Raw genomic sequence first — 15,849 nt, 5'->3', positions numbered from 1 at the left:
TTGTTAAAGAGGACGTGTTGGAAGGGTGGCTTGGAGAAGGACTGAGAAGAAGAAGGGCGCGCTTGTTAAAGAGGACATTGGGGAGAGAGAGGGCGTTTGGCACAAGTGTGCACATATTACATACGCAGGACACCAGCTTCCCCCCGCTATATAACTGTCCGGTCGCGTTCAACTATAAGCGGAGTTGCCTGCCGGGTTTCGCTCGCTGGACCGGAGCCTGGACCCCATCGCCGGACCCTCTACCTGTTCCATCAACCATCTACAATCCCCGTGTGAGTATGTATGTTTGTCCGGGGTATTAAGAATAAGACTGTTTTTAGGCTGCCCTGTGTTCTGCTTCTTCCTCTTCCTATCCTGTACATTCTTTCGTTTCCTCTTCTTCTTTCTTTGTACATTGTTAATAAATCAATCTTTGTTCTTCCTATTTTCTGGTTTCCTCTTGTCCGATCGCATTCGTCCTTTCTCTAATTGGGTAAACGTGTCACGATTAGAAACCGCTCAGAATCGGGTTTAGTCCCTGTTAACGGCCCGAATCGTGGCTCACTTCGCTCGGCGTGTCCATTAACGCCATGGTTCGGGCGGGAATTATTTCCTTGCTTTAAGGCCGGTGGTAGTACTTAGGTAATTGGACTAAGACTCGACCAACAACCCTATTTACCACCGACTGGAAGGAACGTTATAACCCCCAGGACTCGGGTCAGCCAGATAAAAAGACAAGGGGATAAACCCCCCCCCCCCTCCCCTTGATAAGGGGAGAGCCGACGTCCGAGATCCGTAACAATTGGTGTCAGGAGTGGGATTTGGAACCTGGGACTAAATTTGTTTGACAAAATTTTTGACACCAATTGTGCTATTGGCCGTAACAATTGGTGTCTGGGAGCGGGATTTGGGGCCTGAACCAAATTTTCTTTTCTTTTGGACAATATGGTGAAAATTAGGAGTGGCCGAAATTTTATTAACATCTAAATTTTGAGTCGTGCCATGGATAACCAAGGCGATCGGATGCCGGTGGGGGGAAATGAGGAGGTAGAAGAGTGGTTAGAATTAACCCAGGACCCCAGGGAAGAACAATTGGGAGAGATGGAGGAGGAAAGGAATGAGTGTGCGGCAGTGGGGGTTGCAGGCGCACAAAATGGCGGCACCTCGCACATGGCGACGAGAGCCGAGCCCGCGGCACCAGTGGACTGGGGCCTATTTATGACTCACATGATGGCCTTTATGGTCAAGACAGAAGATAACCTGAAAGGAATAAGGGACAAAGTGAGGACTAACAAGGACGAATCCACCCGGGAGCAAAAGAGAATGGGAGAGCAATTGGAAAGTCAAATTGAGGGAATTGGTGGATTAGAAATCAAATTGGGAGGATTGGGAAGCAAATTGGGAGGATTCGGAAACAAATTAGGGGGGTAGTTGGAGTACGTAAAAGGCCAAGCCCAAACGAGGGGTTGGCGAGGGTGGAAGCCAGATATAAAATAAAAAAGATGGGGAAAGACATAGACCGCAGGTCAAGCGGGAAAGGCACATCGGTATGCGATGGGGTAGCGCGGCTGGAGGAAAGCGGGTTGAGCGAAGTTGAGCAAAGCACAGCCGGGTGGACCAGGATAGAAATTGCGACATGGGGAATAGAAAAGCCGCCGACCGCTGAATTGGAAAATTTGATGTTATGTGCGCCAGCGGTCGTCGAGCTTAATAATGAAATAATTATAGTCGAAATTGAAATTGGAGAGACGGCAGAGATAGGAATTAAATCGGAGAAAGTGATGGAATGTGCGCAAAGTTTGAATTCACATCGTGATGTCGTGCTGCATAACCAAATGGAAAGTTTGCAGGTGGTGGAGGAGTGAAGAAGAGGAAGTGCCAAGGTGAGTAGGGTGGTGTATGGAGCGAAAAGGTTTGGCGCGAAAAGATTTTTCGCACGCTTGGGATCCCGGTGTAACCCGGGTGCTTGTGGAAGGTCCGTGGTGCGCTGTGTGAGAGAGAATGGCACGCGTATGCGGACGGTGCCGGAGCGCGAGTGCATTACAGAGTGCGAGGGAGAATGCACGACAGAGTGTATGTGTGAAACAGAGTATGGGAGTGAGAGTGAGGGTGATGCAGAGAGTGAGATGGATGAAGAGCGTGTGCGAGAATGCACACCTTGGATGGATGAGGAGCGTGTGCGAGGATGCACACCTGAGTTGGCTGAGGAGCATGTGCGGGGATGCACACCGGAGCGTGTGATTGGGTGTGCGACAGGGGATTGCACACCCATGGGTAGGTGTGCGCTGAGTGGGTGTGCAGCAAAAGAGTGCACACCCGTGAGTGCTAAGGAGTACATAACAGGAGAGTGTGTGCCGGGATGTGTGCGAAAGAGGTGTGTAATGGAGTGTGCAAGCAGCGAGTGGTGTGCACCTTAGTATGGAGCGAAAGAGAATGCACGAGAGAGTGCGGTAATAGAGTGCACGGAGTGTATGAGAGGTGCGAGTGAGAAAAGGAACGCGTGGTGTGAGAATGCGAGTCGAGCATCGACGCTGACCGGGGCAGCGGTTAGGCCGACGTATAGCCGACGCGAGCTCTCAGGGCATGGTGCATTTTGTGTGCTGTGGGGGCCGATGGGGATCGTTGCCGCGTCGCTCTTGCAAGGAGCACCATGCACGATTCGGGCCGGGCTCCGCCCTGTATGGTCGATGCCACGCCGTAGCGGTGAGCGGCACGATTCTGGGGGAGGTCGGCCAGGTCGGACCTTCGCCCCCTGGTGGGGGCGGTGTTCCAACGGGGGGAGGTTGGGTCATCGGGCCGGAGACCGAAAGGCTCCGCGCCGAGATGGACCTTGGAACCTCGGACCGAGTATGCCTCCTCCCCAGAATCGAAAATGCCGGACCGACCCAACCTACAGGAGACTGACCATCCGCACGCATAGCCGGCTTTTCAAAGCCGAGCTGTGAGAATGTATTTCCCACCCGAGAGGCTTGAGTTCAGAGAACGGATAGTGACAGTAATGGCGAATGGTATATGGTGTAAAGGGATGGTAGATCTACCATCCCTCACATCGTATCATTTTTGGGGCGAAGGAGCTATAGGATTATGGGGTTTGGCAGTGTAGGCTCGCCGAGGGCGGGTTAGGAGAATCGTTAGGGACCTAGAGATGACCATAGGTGACTTGAGATTTAAGTAGTGACATTGTACAAGTAGTGGGGACGTAGAGTAGAGTAGTTGGATGATAATGACGAGGGAGTGCTTAGTATAAGGGATGACGGGGAGCACTAGTATTAGAAGGGAGTAGTTAGTTTAAATGATGCTGTGTGTATGGAGTGTAGTTTATTAAATAAGGAATTGAATGAGTGTTTTGTGGTGAGCGTGATGAAATGAGGAATTGAGAGGCAATGCTCGAGAAGGATGTGTGTGTGTAATCGTGGGAACCACCGTGTGAATGAGAATCTTTGTGGTGAGCGTGATGAAATGAGGAATTGAGGGGCAATGCTCGTGAAAGATGTGTGTGTGTGTTAATGACAATGAGTGCATTGGCTTCCATGGTGTGCAAGTAGAGCTTGGTGGTATGGAATTAATGGTGTGGAGTGGGAGTGTGGAATACGTGGAGTGGCGTGCATGGTGCGAAGGAGTGGATGGGGGAAGGATGGACCCCTTCACGAATACCCGGGGAGGGTAGTTTAAAGTTAGGTAGAGGGAGTAGGAAAATTTGGTTGGATATTGACATCTGTGGTGCGGAAAGTAGCAGAGTACTGCTTGGATGGGTGCATAAGTGTATGGAATGGCTGGGCGTGTGAGCCTGTTAGTACATATGGTTGGTTGAGCACTCCGCCACTGGTAGTCTGTCGGCCATGTAAGGCCGCAGGTAGGCTCTGGGAGCCAGGTTAGAGTTCAAGTAGAGTTCAGCGGGGCCCGAGGATACGAGGAGAGGACGCGGGTAGCCCAATGCCAGAGAGGGCATCGAGGGGGTAAGTACCAGGGAGGGCCTTCCCCAGGTTAGGGTAGAGTGAAGGAGCTCGGCAAGCTCGGGTGGCAACGTTCAGTGGCGGAGATGCGCAGGTAAGTAGGACCTGCTTTGGGGAGCCACACGACCCAGCACCAAAATTGTGCGAGGGCACAGTATAGAAAAATCGGGGGAGTGAGACCCCAAATTGGAGAGCACCACAGTATGTGCAATGGGAATTGGTTTTTAGAACCACATAGTGTAATGATGGCCAATGGATTTGCAGGGTGAGACCCTGGGTAGTTTAACGAGTTAATGTCATTTAGAAGGATAGCTAGGATGAAAGTCTCTTCGCACCATCCGCATCCACTCACCGAGATTATTGAACTCCACACCAGGTTTTGTGAGCGATTTGGGAATGTAAGACGCATCTTGACATGGGTGAGACATTGTGTTTATTCCATCTCTTCCTCCTTAGGAGGGATTGATGATGAATTTGGCATTAGGGGAGATATTTGGGGACAAGACGTTAGCGACGAATTTGTGTATTTGTAGATTGTGTAAATATGGGGTAGGGGCAAGGGTAGAGTAGGTGACATGGGGGGTGACATACGAGTAAGGACGAGCTTTCTCGGCTCGCTCTCCCGCGCCCCTCATCTTGCATTACCTTGTTTTGATGTGGACCCTTGCGCCCTTGCCCCCCGCTAACCTCTGCTTGTCTTCCTTCCCCACTCATGGACCATGGTCTTTTTGTGTCCGAGGGGAGTGTGCAGGCGCCGTGAATTGTGCGCCCGCACCCTTGTTGCCTCCTGCCTGCATTGATGCACCATATGGACCACACGTTCTGTGGCCTGGCACCTATGGACCACACGTTCTGTGGCCTGGCACCTCTGCTGGGACAGACCCTTTGCTGCCAGCAGTCTCTGGCTTGCGGACCACTGTTTTAAGTGGCATCAATGCCATGCAGGTGGACCACCTACGTTGGCCCTGCTGGCCATAAATAAAAAAAGCAGACAAGGTGTGTGCCCTTTTTTATTAAATAAACATCAAGCAAGAAGATCAAGCCAAGATACATCGGCCCAGCAGAGAAGCAAGAAGACATCATTCATCATGTATTATTTTGAAATTTTTTTTTTTTTGTGCATTTCCATTATGGTGCTTTTATGGTGCTTTTGGTGCTTTTTTCTCATTATGGTGCATTTATGGTACATATGGGTATGGTGTATCGGTGCAGTGCATGGCAATGGCATTTCCTCTTATCAAAACATCTTCTCTTTTTCCCACAAAAGACAGGTCCTGGGTTCTAGTTTTGTAAATAATCAAATTATTAGTGTCTTGTAAATAATGCTCCCCACCGGCTCTATGTGTAGGTTGAGAATAATTCCGTAATTCGGTTAATTGTGGGCGTGAGTCAGTTAGATAGGACGCAATGCAGCAGGGGGGACATATCGAGTGTTAAAACTGTCGCACTCAGGGTAGTAGGTTAAAAGTAGAGGGTAACTACACCTAAGTGTCACACTAATTTAAAAGATAGCCCTTTTGTTTCGGCTCGGGATGAGCCTAGAAAAAGGGGGGGGGTGCAGTGTTGCGGTTTTGAGAACCCTCACTTGTGTAAATAAATTCAACATCATTAAAGGTTAAAGGTAGCACCCCTAGTTAGTCCACAAGCAACACATAGGCCACCATAGGACTTCAGTTATTTCATTAGTATGTGTATAGGTAAGGTCGTGTTTCCAATAGTTGAATCTGCATTGTGTCAGTCGCTCTGACACAGGGCAGCCTTAAAGATCAAGCCAAGATGTTTTGGCCGGAGTGCTAAATGCACCATATAACCCCCAGGACTCGACATTGGGGAGAAAAAAAAAAAAGTCAAATAAGAAGTAGGCCCAATTCCATTCAGTTTGCAACCTCCCTCTCCAAGCGACGCCATTACGCACCCTCCAGTCTGCCCATGGCCCCTCCCAATTTGTTACGCACCTTTGTTAGCAGCGTTCGCTGCCTTGAGCTGGAGCTCGCTCAAATGCCGCCATAAGCCACGCGGTGAGGCCCGGAAAAAGGGGGCGGAACGCCAAGAAGAAGGTGTGGCCACGTCATCCAGCCGTCAAAAGCTGAGCCGGTAAGCCATCACCAGCCAACCAGGGCTGAAGGGACATCGCCGACAGGCGTGGCTTTTGGGCTCGCGGAGCGTTTTGCTGGTGAGATATATAAGCGAGCGTAAAGCCCTTTCACGGGACTTGTTGGAGCCGCGCGCGTTGCAACAGGACTGCGCGGGGGACTAGCCAGCGAGCACATTTACAGAGAGACTCATGCGCCGGCATTTGTTAAAGAGGACGTGTTGGAAGGGTGGCTTGGAGAAGGACTGAGAAGAAGAAGGGCGCGCTTGTTAAAGAAGACATTGGGGAGAGAGAGGGCGTTTGGCACAAGTGTGCACATATTACATACGCAGGACACCAGCTTCCTCCCGCTATATAACTGTCCGGTCGCGTTCAACTATACGCGGAGATCCCTACCGGGTTTCGCTCGCTGGACCGGAGCCTGGACCCCATTGCCGGACCCTCTACCTGTTCCATCAACCATCTACAATCCCTGTGTGAGTGTGTATGTTTGTCCGGGGTATTAATAATAAGACTGTTTTAAGGATGCCCTGTATTCTGCTTCTTCCTCTTCCTATCCTGTACATTCTTTCGTTTCCTCTTCTTCTTTCTTTGTACATTGTTAATAAATCAATCTTTGTTCTTCCTATTTTCTGATTTCCTCTTGTCCGATCACATTCGTCCCTTCTCTAATTGGGTAAACGTGGCATGTTTAGTAACCGCTCAGAATCGGGTTTAGTCCCTGTTAACGGCCCGAATCGCGGCTCGCTTCGCTCGGCGTGTTCATAACGCCGTGGTTCGGGCGGGAGTTATCTCCTTGCTTTACGGCCGGTGGTAGTACTTAGGTAATTGGACTAAGACTCGACCAACAACCCTATTTACCACTGACCGGAAGGAACATTATAACCCCCAGGACTCGGGTCGGCCAGATAAAAAGATAAGGGGATTAACCCCCCCTTGATAAGGGAAGAGCTGACGTCCGGGATCCATAACAATATATTATCGTGTTCCTCGCGATTAAAGCCGTCCAAGGAAACGGATTGCCGAACCAGCTTTAGCTCCGAGGCGTTCAGTCAAAAATATAGCGAAGGATATGCGTGGTGGGTGGGGGAAAGCAAGGCAAGTGGGGGAGAAGCCGGAGCGCTTACCTTCACGGATCCCACCGGCAGTCTTCACCCTGTAATAAATAAACTCAAACTCAAACAAACAGGATTTCAAATGTACAAGAATAAACAGGTTTATTAAAGAAAATGCCGGCAACAAGGTAAACATGGCAAAATAAAACTAAATTCCTTTATGGAGCGCTCCCATACAGACTCGGTACACAGACAAAGGGAAATGTAATGATATAAAAATAAAAGGTGTGGTTGGCACTTATCTGCGAGCGGCTTCCGAACCTTGTCAGGAATTGTCTCAGGCAAGTGTGCGTGCAACCCGGACGCGGCTCTGGCCTTGGCAAGGAGAAGGCCTCAGTCCGCCCTCGTTTCACGGCGGGCCTCCAGCGCGAGTCGAACGGGTTGCACCTGTCCACTCGCCATTCCTGCTTGGAAACCCGCGGTTCTCAGTCCGTGGCTCTTCCTCTTCACGACCACCAGCAAGGTGTCCGCACACGATCGCTCGCGATGGTGTCCAACAAAAGAAGGGGCGAGAAGATGTCGATGCCGAGAGACAAAATGTCAATGCTGGGAGAGACGAAAATGCTACCCGAAGTCCAAAACGAGAAGGTGCAAGAGAAGAGAAAATGTCGGTCGGAGCATTCTTTTAACGCCCAGGCTCTGACGTCATCTCCACACGTCTCCGTGTATGGTCCATCCAGTGCATGCCACCACCTTACTAGTCCTCAGTGCCAATCAAATCCCCGACCAATCACCACTACCTGGGCCTGTCTCCATGGAGCTGCCTGTCATGTGCGCCCACCAAGTTGGTGCAATCAGCAGCAGTGCCTCATGCCTGGCTTCCTGTTAGTTTATATTAATTAGTGTATTTAAATGCGTGATTCTGGCTCGGTGTCAAGTGCGGTGTCATAAGGAACAAAGGAATAAATTACAGAGGCAACGACACACAGGGGGTTAATTTACCCATAATCCCTTGCTAATTACCAAGCCGCACCCGTCGTGATGGGGACAAAGATACAAGCTTCCATGACAGTCCGGTCTACACAAATTCCCTACTTATGGTACATTGAGATGGTTCTTCTTTTTCACGACAGTCGGCTCACACCAATCTATACACTCTACCTGGCTCTGAGGTAATCGTAAGCATTGCCTACCCCCTACAAATGTAACTATATACATATATATATATATATATATATATATATATACATATATATATATATATATATATATATATATACAGTGGTACCTCGGCTTACGAGTGCCCCAACGTACGAGTTTTTCGGGATACGAGCCGTCGCTCGGGCGGTTTGTTGCTTTGGGATACGAGCCGAGATCCGATGTACGAGCTCAAAAAATTAATTTTTTTGAATTTTCCGGTTGTGGCTTCCGGTTCCGGTCACGTGGTTATCTTGCCGTGAAAGCATCTCTGCTTGGATATAAAACACGCAATCGTCGAAATACATTAGCGAGGAATCTCCTTGCTCCAGCCGGTGACGTCATCGGCGGGGATCCCCGCCTCCAGAGTGGCTGGTCACGTGACCGCCAAAGCGTGTCGCGCGTGCGGGTATAATGAGCTACACCTGTGGATCACGTGACCACGGAAGCACGCCTCGCTTGAGAGGCATGGCTTTCGGTTTGCGTTTTGCTTTATAAGGCGCGATAAATGGGCTTTTGAGTGTTAGCGGTTCATGGCGTTGACGGTCAAAAACCCATTACATCAATTTTACCAGGCACTGTACAGTAAGTACAGTGGACACCAAATGCACGGTGGAAGGCTAGAAGTAGAAGATCGTCCAAGACAAGTGAGAATAAGCCATACTTTGGAGATGACGTCATTCGCTGGTCCGATAACCAAAGATGTGGTATAAAAAACCAGGTGAGCTAACAATGCAGCAATGAAGGAATTCGGCCAAGGCACCGGCACACAACGACCTACCTACATCGAAAGACTCAATGCCAATGGTGACAGAAGCCAAGACGGCCGGCTTAAACACCGCCGAAAGACCACGGTGTACCAACTTACGATGCAGAACATCTTGCACTTAATATGATGACAACAGGTGCCATCCTCTGACGTACCATTACAGGTACAGGTACAGTACACGTGAGCACAGAGCAAAAGTTCACTGAAACCGAGATTAAGAAAAAAGAAAAAACACCTCGTGGTCCGTGCTCGATATCCGAGTTTCAATCTTTTCAAACACATGATGCTCTCGGTCACGGTATCTCCTGCGAGCTGCTTCTCCTTCAACCACACAAACAACAACTTCTCCATATCTTCATGGATAGAGGTCCAGTTTATTTCTTTACATTCTCTTGTATTATGTACAGTATATACGAGGTCGTGCTTGTTTATACATTATTTGTTATTTATAAAGTACATTTTTGTTATTTAAAAGCACCTAACAAAAAAAATTGGTGTTTTTTTTTTGAGGCTGGAACGGATTAATAGCATTTCAATGCATTTGAATGGGAAAATTTGCTTTGACTTACGAGCGATTTGGCTTACGAGCTCCGTCACGGAACGGATTAAACTCGTAAGCCGAGGTACCACTGTATATATATATATATATATATATATATATTGTTGGGGTTTTGAGAAGCCTGCACTGTGTAAAGTGTTGTAAATATACCCTTTGTAAATAATTCTCTTTGTAAATACCTCCATTCATTGTCAAGGTCAAAGGTCGTCCCCTAGTTAGTCCACATCGCAACACGTAGCGAACCATAGGCCCTCTTCATAGTTATTTCATTGTTATGTGTTTCAGGTAAGGCTGTGTCTCCAATAGTTTGACTCTACATTGCATTAATCAAATAAGATAGGCCCCATTCGATCCATTTGCTCTCCCTCTTCAAATTGTGGTACGTCGTTGGCAGCAGCCAAAACTCCATTGCGCACGAGGCCAAGAACAGGAAAAAGGGGGAGGAGCCGCCGGATCACGGGCGTGGCATCAACTCGTCATCGGAGGTGGAGTCAGCCAGCCCGAACCAGCCAACCAGCACCGCGGTGAACGACCCGGTAGGCGTGCCCTCGCAGCCCGCGGCTTGATACGGCCACGAGTGATGAAAGCGACTGCGGGGGACTGCTTGAGCAGATGAGTGATCCAGCCGAACCAGAGAAGAGAGAGAGAGAGAGACGTGAGGGGTGCTCGTATTGCGGCAATTGACCGAGACCCTCTAGGGCCCTATTGTCACCGGTTGTGGAGATGCGGAGCTGCCGGCTGCTGTTCGCTTTGAGCCCGGAGCGTGAACCTGGGGCGAACCTCAACGCTTACCATCGGCCTGGACCATTCGCTCCCTGGCGCATCCCTACCATTGCAATTCCATTTGTCGTGTAAGTCCCTGGTCTGTCCTTTGTGTTGTCTGGGGTTCCATAATTAAGACTGTTTAAGACTTGCCCTGTGTATCTGCTTTTTCCTCTTTGTAAATGCCCTTCTTTCATTTCCTCTTTTAGTATAGTAAATAAACCTGTGTTCTCCCTTTACCCTTTTTGGTTCTTTGGCTTCCTCTCATCCGATCGCTTTCGTCTTTTCCTTCATTTGAGTATCTGTGGCGCGATTTTGGCCGAACCGCTTTTAATCTGGTTTAGTCCTTTGATAACGGCTCAAACCGCGGATTGCTAAACCGCTCGGCAAATACCATCTTGTCCGTGGTTCGAGCGGTACTTGTCTCCCTGTTTTGCGGAGGGATTGATAAAGGTATTCGGGAAAACACCTGGACCAATAACCCTGATCAATCCCACCCCGCAAAGGAGCGTTACAAGTACCAGGACCGGTCGGACGGCCAGCTTAACAGGACAAGGGGATTAACCCCCCCTTGCTAACGGGAGTGCCGTCCCCCGGATCCGTAACAATTGGTGTCAGGAGTGCGATTTGGACCCGAACCAAATTTTTAACATCTAAAAATTTGGTCGAAATTACGAGTGGCCGAAATTTTATTAACAACGAAATTAAATCGTGCCATGGATGATCAAGGTGATCGGATGGCTGTAGGGGAGGTAGAAGAAGGGTTAGAGGCAACCCAGGACACCAGGGAGGAATTGAGAGAGAGGGAGGAGGAGAGCGATGAGGATGTGGTAGAGGGGGTTGCAGGCGCACAAGATGGCGGCGCCATGCACGAGGTTGGAGGCGCACAAGATGGCGCCTCACACGTGGCCGCGGCAGCCGAGCCCACGGCACTAGTGAATCTGGACCTCTTTATGGCGCAAATGAGGGGGTATATTGAAAAGATGGCAAACAAATCCAGCAGGGAAATGAATAAAATGGGTGAGCAATTGGGCAATCAAATTGGGGGGTTGAGAAATGAGATGGGGGGCAAAATCGGGGAATTGAGAAATGAGATGGGGAGCCAAATCGGGGAATTGAGAAATGACATGGGAAGCCAAATAGGGGGCTAGAAGGCAAATTAGGGGGCCAATTGGAGGACGTGGGTAACCAAATAGGGGAAGTAAATGAGTGGTTAGGGAGGGACAAGGCCACATATGAGGTAAGGGAAGTTGAGAGGGAGGTTAACCGCAGGTTGAGCGAAGAGGTCGCGGGGGTACGCGATGAGGTAACGCGGTTCGAGAAGCGCGGGTTGAGCGAGGTGGAGCAGAAGCGCAGGTAACTGGACGGGCATAGAAATCGCGACCCGGGGTATGGGGAAGCCGGCAACCGCTGAGGTAGAAGAGGAAATTTTTTATAAAGCCAGCTGTCGTCGAGGAGAAAGAAATTAACAAATTGGTTATAGTTGAAATTGGGATTGAAGAGACGGCAGAGATAGGAATGGAATCGGAGAAGGAGATGGATAATGTGCAAAGTCCATGCTCACATCATGATGTCGTGCTGCATAATCCATATATAGATTTGCAGGTGCGTGTGGAGCGAAGAAGAAGAACCCCGAAGGTGAGACGGGCTGTGTATGGTGCTAAGAGGTTTTGCGGGAAGGTGTTTGGCGCAAAAGGAATTTTGGCGCTTGGGGTCGCGACGGCACCCGGGCGTTTGTGGAAGGTCCCCTGTGAGTGGTGTGAGTGGAAATGGCGCGCTTGTGAGGAAAAAGTGTGTGTCGAAGAGTGAGTGTGTTACAAAGTGTGGGAGTAAAACCGAGTCCGAGCGAGAATGCACGTCGGAGTGTATGTGTGATGAGAGTGATACGGAGAGTGAGATGGATGAGGAGCAGGTGTGAGAATGCACACTTGGAATGGTTGAGCGTGTGTGAGAGGACACATTGAAACGCGTGATTGGGTGTGCAAAAGAGTGCACACCCATGGTTGTCACAGAGGATGTGACCGAGGAGTGGGCACGAGGAGGTGTGTTGATGAAGTGTGCGAACGACGAGTGTGTGCCAAGGTGTGCGGTGGTCAGGTGCGTAACGAAGTCTGTGAGCGAAATGAGTGTACCTGGGTGGTGTGTAAGAGAAATTGCAATAACAAAGTGCATGGGATGTATGAACAACGAACGGAACGAGTGGTGTGAGCATGTAAGTGAAGCGTCGACGTTAAACGGGATAGCGGTTAGACCGACGTTTAACGCGAGCTCTCGGTCCGTGCCGGGCTGTGGGTATTGCGGGAGCCCGCGGGGATCGGTGCAGCGTCGCTTCTGTTCGGATCGTCGTGCACGATCTGGGCCGGGCCCAGCCCCGCACAGTCGAGTCCAGGCTTTGCCGGGCAAGGCGACCGGCCCGGTTCGAGGGCAGGTAGGAGGGATCGGAACGGCGCCCCCTTGTGGTGGCGGCGTTCCACCCTGGCAAGGTTGGCCCATCGCGCTTGGGAGCAAGGGGCCCCGTGCCGGGATGGTGCTTTAAATCTCGGCCCAACCAAACCTCCTCCCCTGAACCGAATGCCGGACGGATCCAACCTGCAGTAGACCAAACCACCCGTATGCATTGCGCGGCTTTGCGAAGCCAAGCTTTGCAAATGTAATGACGCACCGAGGCTCGAAGTTTAATGGACGATGGTAGGGATAGGGAATATGATTGGCAAATTGGATTTGTAAATTTGATTGGCGAATATGATTGGCAGATGTGATTGGCAAAATTGGATGGGCGAATTTGGTTGAAATTTGATGCCTTTGATTGGCGAATGGTATATGGGTAAAGGAATGGTAACTCTGCCATCCCTCCCATCAGCCCGGGCACATGAGCTATAGTTTATGGGGTTTGGCAGTGTAAGCTCGCCGAGGGCGGGTTAGGATAAATATATAGGGACCTAGAGATGACCATAGGTGACTGAGATTTAAGTAGTGACATTGTACCTGTAGTGGGTATGTAGAGAGTAGGGTAGTTGGATTATAACGACGTGGTATGTGCAATAGTGTAAGGGATGACTGGGGATGCACTAAGTTAGAAGAGCACCAGGTAGATCAGATGATGCAGTGTGTTTGTGGGGTTTTTTTGAATGAGGCATTGCATATGGAAGTTCTTGCTGGTGAGCATAGTTGAAATGAGGAATTGAGAGGCAATGCTCGTGAATGGTGCAGTGTGTGTGAAGGAGGTGATGGAGCAGCGTATGGTGAAAGGGTGTGATTGCGCATTGTATGGAGTGAATGGTCCCGGAGGAAGGAGGGTGCAAGAGCCACCAGGTGTGTGTGAGCACAGGTGTGCAAGTGAAGCACAGGTGTGTGGAGAATGGTTGGATGAAATGAATGGTCTGGGATACATGGAGTATGGAATGGATGGTGTGGAATGAGTAGTGTGGAATATGTGGAGTGGAGTGGCTGGTGCGAAAGGAGTGGATGGGGAAGATGGACCCCCTTCACGAATACCCGGGGAGGGCAGTTTAAGAGCTAGGTAGAGGGTATAGGTAAATTGTGGTTGGATATTGGCATCTGTGGTGCATGTGCTAGAATGGTGTTTGGATGGGTGCATTAGTGACGTGGAAATGGCTGGGCGTGTGGCCTGTTAGTAAGTGTAATTGAATGGGCACTCTGCCACTGTAAGCATGTCGGCCAGGTGAGGCCGCAGGTGGGCTCTGGGAGCCGGTAGAGTTGTTCAGTGGGGCCCGAGGATCCGGAGGATGGACCCGGGTAGCCCAGTGCCAGAGAGGGCACGGAGTGGGGAGAGCGCCAGAGGGCCTTCCCCAGGTAGATAGGTTAGGGTAGGGAGCAGGTAAGCTCGGAGGCAACTACAGTGGCGGGGGTGTGCAGGTGAGCGGACCTGCTGGGAGCGCCACACGACCCAGTCCTGAAATTGTGCAAAGGCACAGCGAGTTGAATTGGGGGAGTGAGACCCCAAATTGATGAGCACCACAGTTTGGTCAATGGGAGTTCAGTTTTTAGAACCGCATAGAGTAAAGTGGCCAATGGTTTAGCAGGGAAAGACCCTGAAAACCGAGGGCGGGTTAGGATAAATGTATAGGGACCGAGAGATGACCAAAGGTGACTGAGATTTAAGTAGTGACATTGTACCTTTTCAGGGAAACACCCTGAAAGCTGAGACCGGGTAGTGTAAAAGTGTGTTAATGTCATTTAGAAGGTAGATAGAATGGAAATCTCCTCGCACCATCTATCTACATCCACTCACCTGAGGTGATGACATAACTCCACACCATGGTTGTTTTGTTTTTTTGTGCAAATGTTTTGGAATGGTAAGACGCATCATGACGTGGGGGGTGACATTGTGCTGGTTGTTCCATCTCTTCCTCCTTATGAGGAATTGATGAGAGATTGGTTGATGGGAAATTTGAGAAATTGGGATTGTTAACGAATTTGGAATTAGGGGAGATATGTGGAAGACAGGACGGAGAGACGAATTGTAAATTGGTGTAAATATGAGGTAAGGGGCAAGGGTAGATTAGGTGACAGGGGGGGGTGACGTACGATAGAGACGAGCTTTCTCCGCTCGCTCTCCATGCGCACCTCCCCTCTGCATTGCCTTGTGTTGATGTGTACCCTTGCACCCTTACCCATCGCTGACTCTGCTTTGTCTTCCTCCCCACCCATGGACCGTGCTCTCTGGGCACTGAGGGAAAGCGTGCGGGAGCCGCAGTTGTGTGCCCGCATTCCCGCTGCCAGCCGCCTGGACCGATGCACCACTTTATGGACCACACGACTTGCGGTCTAGCACCACACCCATATGGACCCCACGTGTTGGGGCCTGGCCCCTCTGCTGAGACCGGCCATGATGGCCAGGGAAGAGTTGGCTTGTGGACCATGGTGAGGTGACCCCTTTTGCCCGACAGGTGGACCACCGATAGTTGGCCCCTGTGGGCCCCAAATAAAAATGGATGCGTTTTGTGCCTTTTTATTATGTGCAAATAGGCAGCAAGCCACAAGAAGGACAACACCAGGAAGAAACATCTGCCAGCAGAGGGAGCAGCAAGAAGAACCGGGCAACAGTTTGTGTTGTTTTTATTGAAATGTATGACTGTCCACTGGATGGTGCTTGATGGTGCTTGTCATTGGTGCTTTTTGGTGCTTGCATGCTCGGGGATGCATTGCAATATCAATTCTGCCTCCCCGGGCATGTGAGGGTGGTGTATCGGTGCAGTGCATGCTTTTCCTCCCTCCCGCAGGATTCTTTTTGCTTCCCAGAATGACAGGTCCTGGGTTTGCCATGTAAATACAAATAGTGTCTTGTAAATAATGCTCCCCACCGGCTTTATGTGTAGTTTGAAAATAATTCCGTAATTCGGTTATCCTGTGGGTGTGAATCTGTTAGGTAGGATGCAACGAAGCAGGGGGACATACTTAATTGTGTTTTAAAACTGTCACACTCAAGGGTGAGGTTAATCGTAGAGGGTAACTACATCTGA

This window comes from Myxine glutinosa, chromosome 5 (genome assembly GCF_964187855.1).
Source record: "Myxine glutinosa chromosome 5, kmMyxGlut1.1, whole genome shotgun sequence".
NCBI lineage: Eukaryota > Metazoa > Chordata > Myxini > Myxiniformes > Myxinidae > Myxine > Myxine glutinosa.
Note: the sequence above shows the minus strand (reverse complement) of the source record.